We start from the raw sequence: 21,736 nt of genomic DNA, 5'->3' as shown, positions 1-21,736 counted from the left end.
AAAATTACTATTGCCGGGAAGGCCACATTTCAATTACATGGCTGTAGCCGGTAAAGCCACATTTCCAATAGATTAATTAATTAATGGATTACCATAACCGGTAAAAGAGTGTCCCCATGTATTATATTGTTACAACCAGAAACGAATAATCTTTCCTACTCACAAACATGGTGTTTAGAAGAAGAAGAAAAGAATTTATTTTTGGACTTAAACAAATGTGTTCCTCGTCCCAAAAACACATGGTGTACAGGCCTGTAAAGGACATAGGATATATTTACAGTCAGTTTATGGAGGCTGGAAAATGTATTGTGTTTGAATTCTTACTTCATTAGAAAGTTTAATGTATTTAGCTAAGTTTTATTGGAATATCTAAACAGTGACATAAACTTGGTCTAACCCAATTGAAGTTTTAATATATAACTTTCTAAACTGAATATTTAGGAAAAATCAAAATAAAATGATACTCATCTTCAACAAAGATTTTACCCTGGCTATTGCAATAATCACAAATACAATCTTCCCTTGGAATATTACTGTATCTACCAATTTCTATCATAAGGCGATGAGTAGATGTTAGCATTTGCGTGATTATTTTCCTTTCACTAGGATTTCTAACTAGAATACAATACAAAACAAAAAAAATTCTTTTACATTTTTGTAAAGAAATAATTTACCATTTAACTCAAGTCAGATCTCCATTTTTGAATATAGATATCAATGAGACGTTGCTTAACAACTTTACAAAAATTATCAACATTTACAATTAGAAATTCCCAAACATGCCCATAACCAATTTCAAATTTACATTGTATAATAACTTCAACCAATAACGTAACACACGGATATACCTATTTATATATAAAGGGTACCTCCCAAGTTCGCCATACACAGAAACTGTAGATGATTTGGCATTGATCTGCAAAATACGCCTGCAATTTTTTTCTTTCAAATTCAGAACATTTTACGATATCACACTTCACAGCCATGTTTTGTGATCTTACACCATTTTATCTGTTTGTACACATGACAACAAACTAAACCATTATCATTATTATTATTTTTTACAGATTAAGATTTATTATTTTGTGATATTATTATTATATGTAATATACCTATTAGTATATTATATTGTGCTAATTATAGAAATAAAACCTGTTGTGATCTGAATAAAATTATGAGGAAACATGTCTTGTATTGTTAAATACGGTAATTTGTTTGAATCACTAAGCACTAATCACCTGTTTTGACAGCATTCTTCTAGCAATGGCAAAGTAGGGTTGCTTAGTTTACGGATTCAAATAAATCAAATGTCAATTTTTAATATCATACGTAATAGACGTCATATTTTTACATGACATGATTAAATATCGAGGTAAAAAAAACACAGAAATGGGATCAATTTGGATCAGTCATTATACCATCCAGGCATTAGAAAACCGGAAAAAGCCCACACTGCTTTGATACTTTATTACAGTCAGACAAGAACTACCGGGGATATTTTCAAATAACTGCATCTGATGGGCATCCACCCTACTTAATGTCGCACTGTTTTAGGTTGAAGAAATTAACCGTAACCGTGATGAGCGAGGTTGATCATCGTTTTCGCTATCACTAGCGTCTGGTTCGAACAAATAAGGCCTAGCGACACCAAGCGATTTTGACAGAATCGTCTATGAAAACAAGTTGTAACTCAGAAACTAGGCAAAGCAGGAGACAAAATTAAATGACAGTAGATTGTGAGAACATATAGCTTTCATTTTTCACAACAGTTGTCATCACAATTTCTGGTTTATACAAACCTGTAAACAAGATAATTTACCCCCTGAAATGTACATGAATTCTGCATCTGCCCTCATATGACGTCACAGAGACGCGCCGCTATGATTGGTTGAAATTTCATTCGCGGGTGAGAATTGTGCACTGTTGTCAAAAAGGTCGATTTAAGTTAATTAAAGATCGAAATGAGTAGTTTTAATGACCGGGTTTCATTTATAACGATGCCAATTAGTGATTTATGTATTTGTAACCCCCTAGAGTATATGTGATCTTTAAGGTTGGCAATGGCAAGAAAGTACACAATGGCACAGGTACATGCGACGAATGTGAGTCAGAAATATAGTCAATATTAAACCCAAGTTCAAACGAGCCGTAGGTGATTGAACATCAAGAGCTGAGCTCCTTTTGACGTCACCTAACAAGCAATTTGGGGACATTATCAAGTTACAGTGGCCCACTCATTTCTGATAACATGAGGATGTTTTAATGATAATTCTATCCATTTTAGCTATAATAATGTAGCTATAGCTATAGCTATAATAATGTAGGATGTAGCTACCATGGAGTCTCACTATCGCTATGTTTCACACTGTGTGGTGTGCAATCACAAGCATAGCTCTTGATGTGGATATGCTGATTGCTAGTGTCTACAAGTATTCTGTGCAGGAGAGGGACAGGGAAAACCACCCTTTAGATATGACAGGGTATATCATAGAACTAGTGCAGCCCTGGTCCTGCTATATGGAAAGGTGTATTTAGTAGTAAATAAATACAAACAGGTAGGAGGGGTGGTCTCAAAAGCAAAACCAGGACGCAAACACAAATTGGATAGCTTTGATAAGGTATCATAAGGAGAGCAGTATGTATGTTGTATGACATGAAAATACCACCAACCTTCCATACCATCAGGGAAGAGATCAGTGATAGCATTAATGTATCCAGAACAACTCTTATCACTGCTCTCCATGAAACGGGAGTTAGGTGTAAAGCAAGGGGAGATGATCGAGGAGTGTTTCGTGAAAGGTTTTCAATCCTCACCCTCAGGTCAAACTATCTCAGAAGCGTCGCCAAATACCGGGAGTTGGGTTTTCAGATAGTATACCTCAATGAGACCTGGGTGAACATGGATCACTCCACAGATTACATGTGGCTACCGACAGATGGTACATGCAACAAGGCCCCAACCATCCATCTGGTAAAGATAACGCCTGTCACAACACGTCCTTTAAGATGCCCGATGTCAAAGATCTTGTCCATGTATCTTTCCAGATTTACACCAGTAGTATGGCAAAGGCAGAGGGCCATGTCCTGGGCATTGAGGCAGCCTATCGACTGCGTGATGGCGTTGACATCGGTCATGTCTGACTCGTCGTCATACCCCTGACCGATTTCATGTCAGAGTCTGACTCCAGTGATTCAGAGGCTGATGACACCTGAAACACTACCGGCCATGTTAGAACATAACTCATCTGTTGAGAGGGTTTCGCAAATGGTGGCTTGGGTCGGGTTGGGGATAGGGATATCAGCTAAGATAAAATAATCCTTTAGGGCAATTAAGCTGGGGAAGTAAATGGCATGTCATAACAATTTACAAATCATATCTAGTCCTGTTGATCTTCGTCATGCCACCTATATGTTTTATGACATTTAATAAGATGGCTGATTTAAGCTTTTCTATGGGTATCATACCCTTTTACATATCTCAACATAAACTTTATGAAAGAAGGACACATAAGATATTAATCAATAGATGAGACATATTCAACTCACATGTAAAAGCATAAAATATGTTTGAGATGACCCCCTTGTGCCTGTGGGGAGCACATGCATTCAATGCCAGGTGAGTCATGGGGGCATCGTCATAACTGGTTGAGCGACCTACTTTTGCCGGATTTTACAAATAAACATGCTTTTCTGGATATCCTATTACGCATCCCACCGAACACCCAGTAAGGTAGATGTGGGTTATTTCGACATATGCTATTTGCAATTGTGTAAATTTTAGGGATACAGAATAACAGCCTAAAACAGTTGGGTTTTTTTCTATTTCCGACAGTACTTTAATGCAGTGTATATTAAACTATATCAAGTCTTTATGAAAATAGATGATGTTTATCTATGTTCAAATCTTTATGTCTGATACTATGAGGCCACGGGCCTATGAGTACAAAAACACCTCATCAGTGCAGACTTGAAATAAAATGATAACAATGAAAGCATGTATAATATATACAATCTTAATATGACAAAATTGATTTCCTTTTTTCGAATGCATAAAACAGATATTTAGCAGTATTCAAGGAAATGTCTTCATTTTTGGATGATAACAACGAATTGAATTTTAATATATTGGGGAAAACATAGAATTGCGACAAAAGATATTTACGTCTTAATTCAATGTAGGCTGGACAGATAAGTAAGAAGTGATATTCATTTTCAATTACGTTTAAGTTACACATTTTGCATGTTCTTTGTTCCCGGGGAATGTTATAGTAACGTCCTCTTTCAATTTCTGAACTATGGGAACTTAACCTGAATCGTGATAAACAAGATCTATATTTGGATACAGTAATATGAGTTAAGTATGTTTCACAAGAAATCGTTAATTTAAAATTACAATACGTAATCTATGTTATACCATGTTTATGTTGCGCTGATGGCACACAAAACACAGACCACTTGATCAACCATATCTTTCATTTGGCATGAATATACGTGGATGTATTTCCACCGAACCATACACAGGGCTCCAGATAAGGGCCGTATCAGCGTATGTACGGATATAAAATAAGCACGATACGGTAGGAAACAATTTTAAAAACGTAGCAGATATGGACCACAGCAATTGTGTACGGTTTCAGAATCATTTACAGACGTATTTATCTGAAAAAGATTGTTTTATTGTTTACTGACTGAGTAGCAATGTTGTGGTGCATATATGAAACGAAACACAAGATTACTGATACGCCATTAAATTCCATTTAGTACTCTAAGTGTACTCTTATTGTTTTCCAGTACTCCTATATTGAAAAAATGAGTACGTACTCCTGATCATGAAAAGTTATCTGGAGCCCTGCATACATTCTACAACAATATTCCTTCAGCGAATTCAGGTATGAGCAAACATAATTATCAACAAGCTTGGTAAATAAAACATGGATGCTCATGATGTCAATGGTTGGATTGTCTCGTTTAGACTTAATTGTCTACAAACAACCTTCATATAGCTGGAACGTTACTAAGGGCAGCTTTAAACAACAAACAAACAAGGTAATAAACTATCAATGATAACACTTATGGTTAAAAAATGATGCTAAGAGCGAAGTTTGGACAAGTAGACTCAAATGTTTTTGTCCCAGACAGCAGTGAGCAGAGGACCAGCAATTCCAATACAACTTAAATTCTGGTCAATATCATTATATATACACAACAAAGTTCCTGAGTGAGTGAGTTTAGTTTTACGCCGCACTCAGCAATATTCCAGCTATATGGCGGTGGTCTGTAAATAATCGAGTCTGGACCAGACAATCCAGTGATCAACAGCATGAGCATCGATCTTCGCAGTTGGGAACCAATGACATGTGTCAACCAAGTCAGCGAGCCTGACCCCCCGATCCCGTTAGTCGCCTCTTACGACAAGCATAGTTGCCAAAGTTCCTGAAAATGATGCCAGAAAATTCAGGTTTAAAGTCCAAAATGCATTGGTTACAATTAATCTTGAAGACGGAAACAAATGTATGGTTTGCTTCTGTGACACGTATGGTTGTAAATGTTGTGTTGAAGAAACCTCAGAATCTGACTGTTTGAGATGGTCTCTCAGCTTTTTCAAAAATGCACATATCCAAATTTAATTAAGGATATGAAGTTATAAAAGGAGCATAAATAATTCTCACATCTGTAGTATTTGTCTTATAGTACTAGTCTGTTTGCAGTGAAAATGTACCGATGAATTTCACTTTAAACAAAAAAGTAAATCAAATACAGTGAAGTTAAGATGGCTAATCCTCATCCTCATACCTTGCCAACTGAACATTTAAATCTCAGAATTTTATTCAACTTAGGATAAAAGTTGTTTAACAAACGATCAAAGATTCAAATCGCAATTATTGGTTTGTATTACAAGGGTGTAAGCGCAGTAATTGGAACAGTTAAACAAATGCACGTGTGGTACGTGATGAGCGTTAACTTAGACCAACCCAACTTGTTCTCAGTGTTTCATTTAATGTGCATACCCCCTTGTAATACAAACCAATAATAGCGATTTGAAACTATGATTGTATGTTAAACAACTTTTATCCTAAGTTGAATAAACTTCCGATATTTAAATGTTTAATTTGCAAGGTAAAATTATGAGGATTTGCAATCTTCATTTCACTTTATTCGATATACTTTTTCGTTTAAAGTGAAATTCATCGGTACGTTTTCACCGCAAACAGACTATATTGTTCAGTCTCTTTTGCCTGATTTGGAACCAGACTGGCAACTTGCTAATCAGGCTGTTTCACTGAAATTGCTCGATAGTTTATTTATTCATTCATTTCTTTCAGGACACTATACAAAATCTCACTGCAAGATTGAGACACCAACCAGAAGAGGAACGCCGAAGTTGGAGCTGTTTATCAAGGAATGTGATGGTTTTCTTAGATAGAAACTATATTGAAGCAGTTTATGGATTAGCAGTCAAAAATGGATTTCAGGTTTCGCTCAGGGTTGCTTGGAGACCCCACTCTAGCCTTTGGAAATATTTCCTATTCCCAGACAAACATGGGCTTCTGTGCTTCAGGAAACCCAAACTTCAGCTCTTGTGGTCCAAGGTTATTTAATGGAGGAAGAGGTAATTTTGGGTGTGAAAGTTTTCGGCCATCAACACCGAACAACATGGTGATGCGTTCTAGACAGCCTGGTCCCTTAAATATGGCAGGTGGACCAATCCACCAGAATGTTTCCATAGGACAGAATCAGTGGACTGGAAGAGCCCAACACAACATGGGAGTAGCCAGAATGGTGAATGCCTCTCAGTGTAGTACAATGAACTGGAGTCAGGGTAACTTCAGCTGCAGTCAGATGAATCACATGAACAATATACCTCAGTTTCCAATGTCTCAGAATGCTCTCAAGCCAGTAATGTTGCGAAACCCAAACCTGAATCCATATGCAAACCAGAACAGTTCACAGAGAATGATGATGATTCAGCAACAGAATTTCAGTGGGAATAATGTGCAGGACATATCAAAGATGACAATGTGTCAGCAGCAGTGGTTTAACAGATCTAATGGTATGTCCTCAGACAATGACGTGTCAGATCATAAACCATTGGCACTACACAACACTAGATTTGATCAGTGGCAAATGGGTCATGACAATAGCAACATGGTAGACAGTACGCGATCAAATACAGATTGTCCCACCTTTCTCAATCGGAACATTCATCAGTTGCCTTATGGAGACAAATCGAGATACCAACGCCAGTCTCGGGCTGTCCATTGTAGTAGAGAGGAAGTTCAGGTGGAGAAAGTGGTGACACGTCGGACAGTTACCGGAACTCTACGAAGGTCTCGCATGAAGAAGGATAACGAGGCCTGTGGTGAAGAGACTGTCACAGTGCAGACCAGAAAGACCATCTTCAGGCAGACCCCTTTGCAAGAAGTGTTTGAGTACAACCACAACAGCTCTGTCTCATCCAGTGGTGTCAAACCAGTCTCTCTCTGCAGAGAAACTCAGGATAGTAAAAGTAGTGGAGACAGAAAGTCTCAAGTTGCACAAAATGGTGCTCACACAGAGAATGACCAAATGGATGGAAGTTTGGATGAGATGGTCAGGAATCGTAATTGTATTTCCGATGCAAAGACACTTGTTACAGAATATCATCACAAAAGGTGTAATAGTAAGAATGACTCTCCATCAAAGACCTCTGATAACTCGGACTTGGATGTAGATAGGTTGCCAGAAAATGATCTGAGAACGGAAGGTAACCTTTCAGATTCAGCTGATGACCTGATACCAGGTGAATACTCGATAGAGAAACGTAAAGACAAATCATTTGTGCGAGGATTAGAAGATCGCCATCGAAGATCCAGATTAGATAGATGGACAGAAGCTACTGTAAAAGACGAGCCAGTTGAAGAAGTTATTCAGTCTAGTCCTGACAATTTGGAAAGGATTCCCCCACATCCTGTAAACAAAAGTCTCTTGCTTCATCATGTTCACAGAGAAAAAAGAAGTCATGGAGAAGACACGAGTCATGAAAAAAAAATGCAGTTAGATTTAAAGAGAGTGAAAGGAAAGGAATCACCAGACATAATCAAAGAATATGAACATATTTTTTCTCCCAGTGACAAATACTCTCTGTTAAGATCGAAAAGAAACAGTACAAGTCCTTCTAGTCATGTTCACTTGAATGAAAGAAGTCATTTACATCAATCAAACCAACAAAGTAAAAGACGGTCTTCTCCAGACAGTGCCCCAGAGAATCATTCACGTCATCGCAGATCAGAAAAAGGCCATCACAGGGACAGATTAGAGAAAAGTCACCCATCAGATGTCAAGACCAGTAAAGAAAGACGCTTCAAGTCTTCAGATGTAGGACCAAGTGTTCGGCATGGTGAAGTCATCAGTACATTGAGACAAGCAAATCCCATCAATGCATCAGCAGCCCGGTCCTATTCTTTTAGAGGAAAAAGCAAAGGTCATTCATCTCATGAAGAAGGCAAAACTGTGGGACACAGGGCTGAAAACAAACCAGAAGTGGATCAGCTATATGCTGAGAAAAGGTTCAAGGGATTCAATCCTCCTCTCAGGATCCAAAAGGAGATGAGGGATTCCTATCAGTGACTAACAAGACTAGATGTTCTGATCCCATTGTTACAGAAATTAGTCATCCAGGCTGTGGCGAAAAGGACAAGAGATTGCATAGGGATAAGACTGAACATGGTCTGTCAGGGAAGGTTAACAGGAATAAAAGAAGACATTCAGATCCTATTGTCACATCCACGAAACTGCCATGTGATCAGCACAAAAATAAACATGTTGATTTTTCTCCTTTGCACGGAACAGAAATTGGACATGCCTCTCACAGCAAAAGAACAGTTGTTCTTGTAAAGTGTCCACAAACATCTGATAAAAATCACCAAACTAATGACATGAAAACATGTGGAAAGCAAATTAAAACATTGAGTTCAAGAGAAGTATCAATGGAATGGAAAAAGAATAATCTGAAAAAGATAAACAAAATAAAAGGGTTTGCTCTGAACAATGAGTCTAACGATGATAGACCAGGATTTTCATTTCTGAAGCCCAAGCAAAATGGAAAACACACCTCTAAAAGTCCTCCAAGATTCTGGTCTTCTGAATATTTGAACTATGTGTCTTCCAGAAACACTCTCAGAAACTCCTCTGATAATGACAGTGAAAGCAGCTTAGCCAAGTTGAAGTCTTCACGTTGTTTCCTTCCACGGTCTGTTAGTTTGGGTCGTGTTGCTCAAAAGTTGCCTTCCTCTCTACAAGATGCAAAAAGGAAAGTTACAAAAGCAGCCAGCCATGTCAAGAACAGACAACAAGTCAAGCAGGATCCATTGTTTACTCCTGATCCATTCACTGTAGTCACTAGGAATAAAGTCACCTTAAATAAACAAACAGATGAATCATTGAAAGAAGTGTCATCTACAGGTCTCTGTGCTCGTCCCAGCTTGTCCAAAAAGTTGGAACAGTCAGGTGTTGTGAGTGACTCACTTCCATCTACCCTTACAGACAAAACATGTCTGGATTCTCAAGCAGAAGTCCCCAAACCCAAAGAGAGTCATAAAGCAGTGGGAAGTGGTCTGAAAATAACTCTCATAAGAGGTGTAAAACAACAGCCCAAAACGTCCATCAGAAAATATCAATGGTAGTAAACCAAAGTCAATTCCAGTATCCCGAAGAACCAACCCTCGTACATGTGTTTCTGCCAGGAAGCATGTAGTTTCACCTTTGTTGGCAGGGGAGAGGAAACGTGCAAGGAAGTCGAGGTCGCTTGAGTGCAGTCCAGTGGATGTCAAGAAGGAAGGGCAAGACCTGGTTCAGAGCCGGAGGCGGATGGCTAGGAGATGCCTGGGAGATAGATTCAGTTTACTACTCAAGTCTCCTTTAAGTCATACTGGGTCTTTTGTGACTCCTAAGTCTCGGGATCAAGCTGAATGCAACAGAAGATCGTTGCAAAGACACTCTGAATCACTTCCAGGTGACACAACAACTCCTCTGTGCTACAGTAAAGCTTCAGTGAACCATATAAATTCTCCTCATTGTCAGGCGAATCTACCACCTAGTAAATTTACAACACCTCTGTGCCACACTAAATGTCCACTGAAATTATCGAAGACTCCTCTTCAACATGTTAAAACACTTCCAAGTAAAGCAAGGATGTGCCACACTCTGTCACCATTGTCTCATCAGAAGAAGCACATCAAGGTCACCCCTAGTCAAATTAAGCCTAATTCAAGTCAAGCTAAGTCACCTGTTGAGGCAAGGTCACCTCTCAGTCTGATCAAGTCTCCTATTAGTAAAGGCAAGACATTTGTAACTCCATCAACACGTTCCCTTGAACGCAAGATCTGTGATAGAAAGAGAAACCTCAAGACCCCAGTGATTCCAACTGTTGATGTGACACCATTGAAAATGTCAAGATTAAGAGATGATCAAAAGAAACCTATCAAGAAAGATTCAACACTGTGTTCACAAAAAAGATGTCCGACTCCGCTGAGGTTATCTGTGACAAAGAAAGGGCCATCCAAATGTGGAGATCATGAAGTAGATCCTACACCTACTCACAAAGTAGTGACACCTGATTCTCCACAATTGTCACCGATATTCCACACACTTTCCCCAACTAATAGTACCAGTGTGACTCCTCCCATGAGCCTTGGACAAGAATGGCGAAAGAAGACACTGACACCCCTGGGATCCACTCTTTCCCCGACAAGTAGTACCAGTGTGAGCCCCAGTGTAAGCCCCACCCTGACTTCTGGACAGAGGGGGAGTGAGATGGTGTCCACACATTCTCTCACTCATAGTGACAGTGTAACTCCCAGAATGATCTCAGAGTCACTGACACCTTCAAGATTGTCCCCAACATCAGCTACTGCTAATACCGCACCAGGTGAGACTCCCTTGGTACCAGAACAGATAGGATCTGTCTACAAACGACATGTGCTTACAGAGTCAAGACCTGGTTACAGTGTGGAAACTCACGGCCTGAGACTAGAGGTTGATACCGGCAGCACTGATGAGCCAGGGAAGGCATCATTGAGTTCAGACACCAAAACAACAGCCCAGAGGTGTGGCAATGAGGAAAGATCTCATTGCACAAATGATGAGGATATGACAGGGAACAGTTCAAATCATGAAGGAAATATTCAGGACTGGAGCAGAGACAACTCTGAGAATGACTTGGAACTTGCTCTTAGTGTGTCAAGCATTCTGTCAGAGATGCACACAGATTCTGGCAATAAATTGAGATTTACTAGCATCAAGAAAAACGGCTTTCAGAAGCCATGTTGTTCATCAAGTCATGGAGACTTTGATAATGGTACAGTAATTTCGTGTCTTGAGGATATGAACAGTATGGCTACAAGAAAGTGTGTTCCACAGGGTAACAATGGTGATTGTCAGAAGGGCCATGAAAAATCTTCCGAGGAACAGCTCAGGGCTGGAGGTGCCCTTGATGTTAGTCACAATGTTATGTTACGTAAGCGATTGTCAGTAGACATACCTTCATCTGATGTGGATGCACACTGCTCCTTAAAGAAGGCAAAACTGTCAGACAGTGATTCTGTAGCTGTTGACTGTCTTACTGGCAGTGAAGATCCTTTAACACAGGACCTGAAGATCAGTAGTCAAGGTGTGAACCTTGATGTTGATGTACATACATCTTGTGATGGGATGCTGAGAGGAGATAGAGAGGATTTGGGGCAGGTTGTGGAAGTAGGCAATCTTGATTCTAGTGATCTCAACATTACTGAAGTATCTGCTGTCTCAAGTGATACCGTGATTGATAAGGGAAGTTGTTCTTTGAGGAAAGCTTCTGAAGGATCTTCAGAGACACATCATAGAAGTTACAAGAAGAGGTTTATTGATAGCAAGAAGGACTATGATCTTAGAAACAAAAAGAAGCTGAATGATAACAAAAAATGCTCTGTTGACTTGTGTGATGCTACTGTGAATCACAGACATTCAAGAAAGACCATTAGCAGCTCTGAGAGTGAGAATGTCATCTCAAAACACAAATGTAGCTGCAAGGTAGGTCGAAGAAACTGTAGAGGGAGACATTCAAACAAGTGTGAGGTCTCTAAAAGGAAAGAACATTCATCTGAGGATACTGACAGCAAGCATCACTGGGGATTCCCAGGCAGAAAGAGTAAGGACCTTGTGGATAGGCATAAGAGGAAATACGAGAACAGGACAACAAAGTCTTCCTCCAATCGTAATGCCCTGAAGCCCAGGTCACAGGTCATCAAGTCACATGGTAAGATGAAATGTAGACGTGACAGCCGGGTGGCAGTGGAGAAGGAGAACACGCATCGCATCACGTTCAACATAATCCAGGGAGATCAGCTGACCCAGCCACGCCTCCGACTAAGGAAGTGTGTCTACTGCGGCACCTTCTGTACCCGTCTCGCACACATCATGAGGGAGCATGTCACCGTCGTCCACCCTCACAAGTGCCTCACCTGCCATGTTGCCTTTAAAAATAAGGTAGGTTGATTTTTTAATGTTTGGCTATACTAATGCAATGTTGCAGACTGCATTTACAAATTTGTTTGAAATGACAGTTCAAGTTTAGATTCATAGATTTGACCGTAGAATCAGTTTGTACCTTAGTCGGGCAAGAATTTGAGGCATGTGATATTTCTGTTTATCATCCAAAACTGGCTCCCACAGTAGATATTGCTTGTGTGAGATCAACATTGATAGATTGTGTCTACATTGGAGATATCACAACAATTGAACTGTTATTATGCTATTGCATCATCAGTTAATGACCTCACAATGCTTTGGCATCACTAAGAACACAGCTGACAATGCTTTGATGTCACACTTGTTTATCAAAGTAAAAATGTCCTCGGCAAGCATCTCATATTTGTAACTTTAATCAACTTGTGTTGATATATTTGATATCAGAAGGCACTTGGGTGAGATTCTCTATTTATCATCCAAAACTGTGTTCCACAGGAGATATTGCTTGTGTGAGATCCAACGATATCTCCTAGGAGATATCGTTTTGACAGTAGATTTTGTACAATGCCCTAACAATGCTATGACCTCATGAACTTGATGATGTCACAATGCTATGACATCGCTGCACTGCAAGTCTAATGCAGTACTGTGTTTAGAGATGTACATTTTTCATTGAAAACTAAACAAGAGTGATTATGATAAATAGAAATCTCACCCTCGTGTCTTCTGATATCAAATATATCAACACTCGTTGATAAAAGTAAAAATATGGTCGTCAAGCCTCGGATATTTGTAACTTTTACAACTCGTGATGATATATTTGATATCAAAAGACACTCGGGTGAGATTCTCTATTTAAACTGAGAATTCTCTCCGATTGTATATTCACCATGTTTATCTCCTTTTTTGACATACTTGTCTTTCTTGAACTATTTTTCCATCCAATCCTGAGCCTGTTTAGTGTTCTTTGACTTTTGATGAGTAAATAATATATATTGTTCACAAACAGCTGTCAGATATCAAAGAAGAACAAAACAAAACACCACTGTATTGGTTGTTCACTGGAGGCTGGGGATTAGAATCTGTTAAATGTGACCTGATTTCAGCTGGAGGCTGGAGATCTGAATCTGTTAAATGTGTCCTGATTTCAGCTGCAGGCTGGAGATCTGAATCTGTTATATGTGTCCTGATTTCAGCTGGAGGCTGGAGATCTGAATCTGTTAAATGTGTCCTGATTTCAGCTGGAGGCACGAGCACACAAACTTACCCGGCACCTGAAGGAGGTCCACCATTGCATGCTGTGTCACAAAGTGTTGATGTCCCGAGTCCGCTACGAGAGACACATCCAGTGCAAGTCTCACATGCGTCTGATGGAGGCTCAGAGAGAGGCTCTTGGTGCCATCTGCAGGGCATTCTTTCAGGGAGGTCAGGAGGATTTCTCAGGTGAGAGGACTGAGTGGGAAGGAGTGAATGCATTTTTGCACAACTTTTAGCAGTCAACTTGATGCCATACCCTCCAAAACATTTGCATTCACCTAACCCCAAAGTAGGTATTGTAAGTGCAAGTTTGTTCAAGTCATACTGAGGATTTAAAATTGAAATTTTAAAATCTTTTGAGTGACCTGTTGATGTTCATGATCAAAGTGTTCTGTCTATGGATTTCATTCAGAAGCCAAAAAGTTCCTTTAAACCTCTGTGTCAAGGTCACAAGGTTAAGTCGAATTCGTTTATGGTATTATTGGTGGTTAAAGAAACTTATTGCTGAATGTGAAGGTCACAGCGGGCTAACATGGTCATTACGTCACAGGAACACTTTTCTTATGTTAGGAGTCCATTGCAAGCATCATTGTCAGGAGTGCTTGTATTTGTGCTGCTATTCATATCATGGAACACTTTTCTTATATTATGGAGATCCATTGCAAGAGTTTGGTTTGATATCCACAGTATGTCTTTGGTACCAAAATGTCCAAGAATCTTCCTGGTACCAAAAGCTTGTTGTAGGAATGTCCACAATGGATCCAGTGGTTAGGATCAGTGACATGGTCACCTGCCAATCCTCGAAATTCATGCTAGTCCACTAGCCAAAGACTACTAAATTATGATGGGAAAAATAAATGACATGGTTTGAAATATGCTGAAGAATTTTAGGGCTGTATTTGTGAACGAGTTCACAATACGTCAGTTTGTTACAAAATGAAACTGAAAGTTAACTCAAGCATGACTTGTTGTCTACTCTCAGGACTAATGAACTTGTTTTCTACTTTATTATCAAGCTGCTCTTTAATCCAGTATGTGTTCTATGAGTTATTGTTTTCAAAGTTATGCTTTGCACATTTATGGAGCATCTTTTATATGTATCATTTTTCTGCAGAGACTCTCAGAAAAGTACAGAGCCAAGAAACAGGATTGTGGAACCCAGAGAAGGGATGTGGTAAAAAAGCTCTCCCAGCCCCAGGGAATGAACCTGCCCTTCCTCCACAACCAGCTCCAAACCTTTCCCATCTCCGCCATTTCTATTACGACAATCCGGAGCTGGGACAGATGGTGAAGAAGTTTGAGGAATTCAGTCCTGCCCAGAATCTAGTACTTGGATCAACGGATCCTTCAGCAACAGCGTCCTACACGGACCCTCAGTCAGATGTCTTCTTCTTCCCTTTGCCTCCAGTGCAGGACTCAGAGAGTTGGACTCTTACAACAGAGACAGAATCTGAGACCGAGATCTCCACACACATAACTGTACAGGACAGAGACCTTCTGGACTTAAGTCTCAGTGAAGCTCTTGGAACTGCTATTTCAGAGTGGCAGGATCCATTACCGTCAGGAAGGGTTACAGAAAATCCAAACATTTCCAATGTGTATGCCAATGAAGAACAGTTAATTTCAGGCAACAGGGCAAACATAGAACTAATGTCCATAGAGAGTAATGACCAGCCTTCTAGTTTTGTGAGGTATGGAAATGGTGATCCTCACCATTCAGATACGTATCTCTGTCAGACAGACACAGAGCTAGTCACAGACTCGGCTACAGAATCATCAGTCTTCTCCGATTTGGATGATGCTCACAGGATGCTCCAACTTATGTCGTTACCCAACAGAAGTCAAGGATCAGTGCAATCAGCAGGGTCTGTAACAAAGATGCCATCCAGTGCAGACATAAACTCAAGGCTTTCATCCAGTCAGAACAATTGTCCTGTTCTTCTGCCTCAGGAGACAGAAGCAGCTCTCACCACAGATGTCAAGGTTGTCACTGGTCAGTTTGGAGAGAACACAACATGTCCTATTGACAAAAGTCTTTCTGTGGCAACACATCCTGTGCAGATGAGTGCTGATGTTGACAGTTGCCTGGCATATGGTAATAGCATTGCTATAGTAGACCAGCAGTTGGGCAACACTGATATGAATAGCAGTGCAAACACTGAGAGCAATGGAGAAGAAGTTTCCAGAGTAGAAAACCGGGACAGTCCTCTGTTTTTAAGCTTGACAAACATGGTTGATGTTGATACTGGTCCACCTGCCCCGCTGATGTTGCAAGCAATTACTAGCACTTCGGACAGGTCAAACACATGCGTTAATGAATGTCAGGACTCCTTGACATGCGATGACCCCCTGCAAGCCAGGACTTCTTCAGCATTAGACACTGACCATCCTTGTTCTCTCATCTCACACCGAACCAACTGTCCACCAGTAGAGTGTCCAGTCACGGAACTATCAACTCCATCCTGCACATCAAACATCAGTCAGCCATTACCATTGAAACTGCCTGCCATTCCATCAGACATTTTCCCATCTCACCAGTGCAATGTCAGACTGTTGTGCGACTACACAGACTCCAGTGAAGATGAAAGCAGTACAGGTGATGACTCTTCTCTGAGTCAGGTTTGGACAGGACAGGATACGAAAATTGCAGATATTTCAAGCAAGAGTCAGAACAGACTAGATGCTGAAGCACCAGAGAATCAGGTCCAGTTGAATCAGGATGGGAATCCCACATCTAATATTCCAGGCATTATAGGTGATGATTCTGGGAACTTAGGATGGTCAAAGCAGAGGACACATATGTCTTCTCTTCACAACAGTGTAGATGCAGAAATAACCAAGGACTTGGTACAGTCACATCAGGATAGCAAGACCAGCAGCTCAGCAGAGTCCAGTGATGTTAAGGAAGTTGATGATTCTGAAGAATGTCGTTTGAAGGCTGAATTCTGTTTACTTCTGAAGGAAATTGCTGAAGATGAGAATTTCCTGAGTACTGCCTGATCTGTAGGTTGACAGCAGGGCAGGAGTATAGATACCCCATTTTGAATAATGATATCTGGATAATTTGTTCATACACAGTACACTGAGTATGACTTAACATGACAAGGATCATAGTTTCTGATCGGAGTGACATGACAAGGATCATAGTTTCTGATCGACTAAAAATGACAAGGATCATAGTTTCTGATCGACTAAACATGACAAGGATTATAGTTTCTGATCGGAGTGACATGATACTATCATTTGTGTAACTTTGTAATGAAGTTAGCTGGAATATTTCTTTCCAGTAAAGGATTTTGTTTTATTATTGAATGCCAGATATGTTAGTGTATGTGAGAACTGTGTGTTATTTTATTTTAGATTATTGTTTAAGTTTATTATTTTTAGTGGTAGGTAAATACTGTAGTGGATCACATTTGTAACCAGATAGACATGTATGTTTGTGTCTGTCTGTTTGTGTGATGGTAGTACTATAGTTGAAGAAAAGCTCACTAGCCACAAATGTAAGACATGTTAAAAGTCAGAATATCACAGGCAGCAGTGTCATACTCTTTTCTCTGTGCTGTATGACATAGTGATTCATTGAAGTTATTCATTCACTAAGATTACCTTTGGAATAGAATAAGAGGAAATATGTCCTGTATGTTGTAGAGAAACATCGAAATTGTTAAGGATGGTTAATTAGCTGATAAATATTCTTTATCATTTGCCAAAGAAATGTTTTCATCAAGATTTTATTACTAGTTGGGTTTTTTTAACATACTGTCTGAGTTGAACACTTGTTTGTGTGATAGTATGTGGAAATATCCTGTTCATGCTGCAGTGTTCATACTCTAGTGTTCACGTGCAGGTGTTAATGCTCTAGTGTTCATGTGCAAGTGTTAATGCTCTTGTGTTCATGCTCTTGTGTTAATGCTCTAGAGTTAATGTGCTCGTGTTCATGTTGTAGTGTTCATGTGCTAGTGTTCATGTGCTAGTGTTAATGTGCTCGTGTTCATTCTGTAGTGTTAATGCTCTGGTGTTAATGTGCTAGTGTTCATGCTCTTGTGTTAATGAGCTAGTGTTAATGCTCTAGTGTTAATGTGCTAGTGTTAATGCTCTAGTGTTCATGTACTAGTGTAAATGCTGTAGTGTTCATGTGCTAGTGTTAATGCTCTAGTGTTAATGTGCTAGTGTTACTGCTCTAGTGTTACTGTGCTCATATTCATGCTGTAGTGTTCATATGCTAGTGTTACTGCTCTAGTGTTAATGTGCTCGTGTTCATGCTGTAGTGTTCATGTGCTCGTGTTAATGCTGTAGTGTTCATGTGCTAGTGTTAATGCTCTAGTGTTAATGCTCTAGTGTTAATGTGCTAGTGTTACTGCTCTAGTGTTACTGTGCTCATATTCATGCTGTAGTGTTCATGTGCTAGTGTTACTGCTCTAGTGTTAATATGGTCGTGTTCATGCTGTAGTGTTCATGTGCTAGTGTTAATGTGCTCGTGTTAATGCTGTAGTGTTCATGTACTAGTGTAAATGCTGTAGTGTTCATGTGCTAGTGTTAATGCTCTAGTGTTAATGTGCTAGTGTTACTGCTCTAGTGTTACTGTGCTCATATTCATGCTGTAGTGTTCATGTGCTAGTGTTACTGCTCTAGTGTTAATGTGCTCGTGTTCATGCTGTAGTGTTCATGTGCTAGTGTTAATGTGCTCGTGTTAATGCTGTAGTGTTCATGTGCTAGTGTTAATGTGCTCATGTTCATGCTGTAGTGTTCATGTGCTAAAGTACTGTCGGAAATAGAAAAAAACTGTTTTTAGTCTGTTACTCTGTATCCCTAAAATTTACACAATTGCAAATAGCATATGTCGAAATAACCCACTTCGGCCTAACTGGGCATTCAGTGGGATGCGTAATATGATATCCAGAAAAGCATGTTTACTCGTAAAATCGGGCAAAACTTAGAAAAAATACGAATAGCTGCTGAAAACAATAGATCAGACTATAGCAGGCAATTAGGTCGCTCAGCCAGGTATGTCGACGGACCGTCGACTCACCTGGCATGAAATGCACGGGCTGCCTACAGGCACAAGGGGTCATCTCAAAGATATTTTGTGCTTTTTCATGTGTGTTGACTATGTCTCATCTATTGATTAACATCTTACGTGTCTTTCTTTCATATAGTTTCATATAGTTTATGTTGAGATATGTAAAAGAGTATGATACCCGAAAACCATAGAAACGCATTGTAGTATATAGGTGGCATGACCACCCGAAGATCGACAGGACTGGATATTATTTGTAAATTGTTATGACGTGCCGTGTACCTCCCCAGTATAATTGCCCTAAAGGATTATCTTATCTTAGCTGATATCTCTATCCCCAAGCCCGACCCCAGGTTTTGCTTTTGAGACAGACCCTCCTATCTGTTTCTTTTTATAGTGACAGTGAGACTGCATGGTAGCTACATCCTTAATAGTTTCAGCATAAAAGTTATTATTTTTTACGTCAGCTATCGTTTATAATGAATCTACGTCTAATTTCAAATTGGGCATTTAAAAAGTGTCCTTTGTAATACAATATCTTTGCACACTAATTTGCATAAAGCCATGGTCTGTTCCAAATAATTCTTTTTGGACTTAGAAAAAACCCGCATTGCTCATTTCTGCACTAATTTCCCCTCAGTAAAGTCCTTTTTCTCCGTTTCCTATCTCTCTACCACCGAGACTGTAGTTAGGCCGAACTTAGTTTAACAGATATTTCACACTTTCACATATCAACTACATAAATTGTAGAGATAAATGAGAAAATACAGTTTTTTTCTATTTCCGACAGTACTATAGTGTTAATGCTGTAGTGTTCATGTGCTAGTGTTCATGCTCTAGTGTTAATGTGCTAGTGTTACTGCTCTAGTGTTCATGTGCTAGTGTTCATGTGATAGTGTTCATGCGCTAGTGTTCATGTGCTAGTGTTCATACTCTAGTGTTCATGTGCTAGTGTTCATGCTCTAGTGTTCATGTGCTAGTGTTACTGCTCTAGTGTTCATGTGCTAGTGTTCATGTGATAGTGTTCATGCGCTAGTGTTCATGTGCTAGTGTTCATACTCTAGTGTTCATGTGCTAGTGTTCATGCTCTAGTGTTCATGTGCTAGTGTTCATGCTCTAGTGTTCATGTGCTAGTGTTCATGCTCTAGTGTTAATGTGCTCGTGCTCGTGTTGCTAGTGTTAATATGAAGATGGCTGTGTGATGAGTTGATTCACTTGGGCTGATTTTAAGCTGTAGTATGTAGAATTCTACAAACATGAGTATTCTAGGTATACAAGAATAAACAGTTATTCTATTATTTGGGATATTTTGCTTGTTATAAAACTGATTTGACATGTGTATTAGATAGAAATTGTTGTTAATGAAAGGCAGATATGGAATCCTGTTTAAATGGTTTACTTCGGCAGTTCACTTTGTCATGACTTGAAGCATGATACCAGCACTGGAAATATCATGGTCATGAAAACATATTTTTGTTTGAATTAAAATTCAGGTATATTGTTTGTCAGATTGAAGGAGAAGAAGTCTTGCCGATTTCCAGCAAGACATTTGTTCAACATTGATTTGAGAGATTATATGAGATAAATGTTTTAAAGCTGAGCCATTCAAAAATAAATTTTGAATGCATTTTAAATAACCAATATCTTCCTCACTTGTTTCAATCCAATTCAGGTCTTAGTGCTTGCTACTACAACAAATACCTGAGGACATCCCGTTATGAGTTATGTCAAAACACCATTTAGCAAACTATGAAAGCAGTCAGACAGCAAATTTCTCAAGCTATAAGGCATTTGGCTTGAAGCCAGTGACCTCCTATCCAGTCTTTGAAGAGTATTTTGACATGGTTCTTTTATAAAAATTTGACTGAGCAAAAGGGTTAATAGATGGGACTGGTTGTATGGCAGTATTTCGCCCTATTTTTTGTCTATTTCATCTTTAAGGTTTACCTCGTTGAATTAGTCAAATAGATTAATATGACATTTAGCTCGTACAATTGTTCAGATTAACCTTTCACAGGGTTCATGATCACAAAACATAGTCCGACTTTCACTTCCTCGATCTGAAAACTAAAGTCAGATTGATTAGATGACGTGACCTGTCATGAAATGTCCTCAGGTTTATGTGAAGCATCGGTGAGCACTTAGATTTGATTTTAATTAGATTGTGCCTCCGTTTTACAGTCATCTAAATTGTGTTTTCAGGTAGGATTATGTTGGATTTTCTTATGGTGGTATTGTCTCAGGCTGTTGGGCAGCCATGTTCCACCCCAGTTTTATAGTAGGACATACATGCCGCTATGCCGCTGTTGTTTTCTTGCCAGTTTACACCACAATTTTATACTTGTTGTTTTTACCAGCATTGAAATGCTACACCGTTTTTTACTTGTCTGTTTCTTAATCATGATAAATCACATGACCTGTCACCACTTGTTGCTAGGAAACCAGATGTCTCTTGTTGCTAAGGAACTGTTATTCCATACTGCTTGTTGTTTGGATCATCTGAATAAATGTCTAAAGAGCTAAAGTCATGGCCTGTTTGTCCATCACATGTCAGTAAACATCTCTTAAATCTCTGGAGGGCGGTGGGGTAGCCTAATGGTTAAAGCTTCCGCTCAACATGCTGAAGACCCGGGTTCGATTCCCGACATGGGTGCAATGTGTGAACTCATTTCTGGTGTCCCCCGCCGTGATATTGCTGGAATATTGCTATAGCGGCGTAAAACCATACTCACTCACTCACTCTTAAATCTCTGGGCTAATGAAGCCAATATTTGGATGAGATGGTAAGGCTTGCGTGCCATTCTGCCTAGATGGTTTGGGATAGTGATCATGCTATCATCCATTGACTTGACATTATTTACTGGCTGCTGTATGTGGAAGAATTATGGCTGACTTTGGCATAAAACAACCAATAAACCCAAATGGTTTTGTTCATATTTGTTTATCAAAATATATTTGTCATTAAGTCTTTGATAA

This window comes from Haliotis rubra, unplaced genomic scaffold, assembly GCF_003918875.1.
Source record: "Haliotis rubra isolate DU_JTF1 unplaced genomic scaffold, ASM391887v1 Scf235, whole genome shotgun sequence".
NCBI classification, from domain to species: Eukaryota; Metazoa; Mollusca; class Gastropoda; order Lepetellida; family Haliotidae; genus Haliotis; species Haliotis rubra.
Note: the sequence above shows the minus strand (reverse complement) of the source record.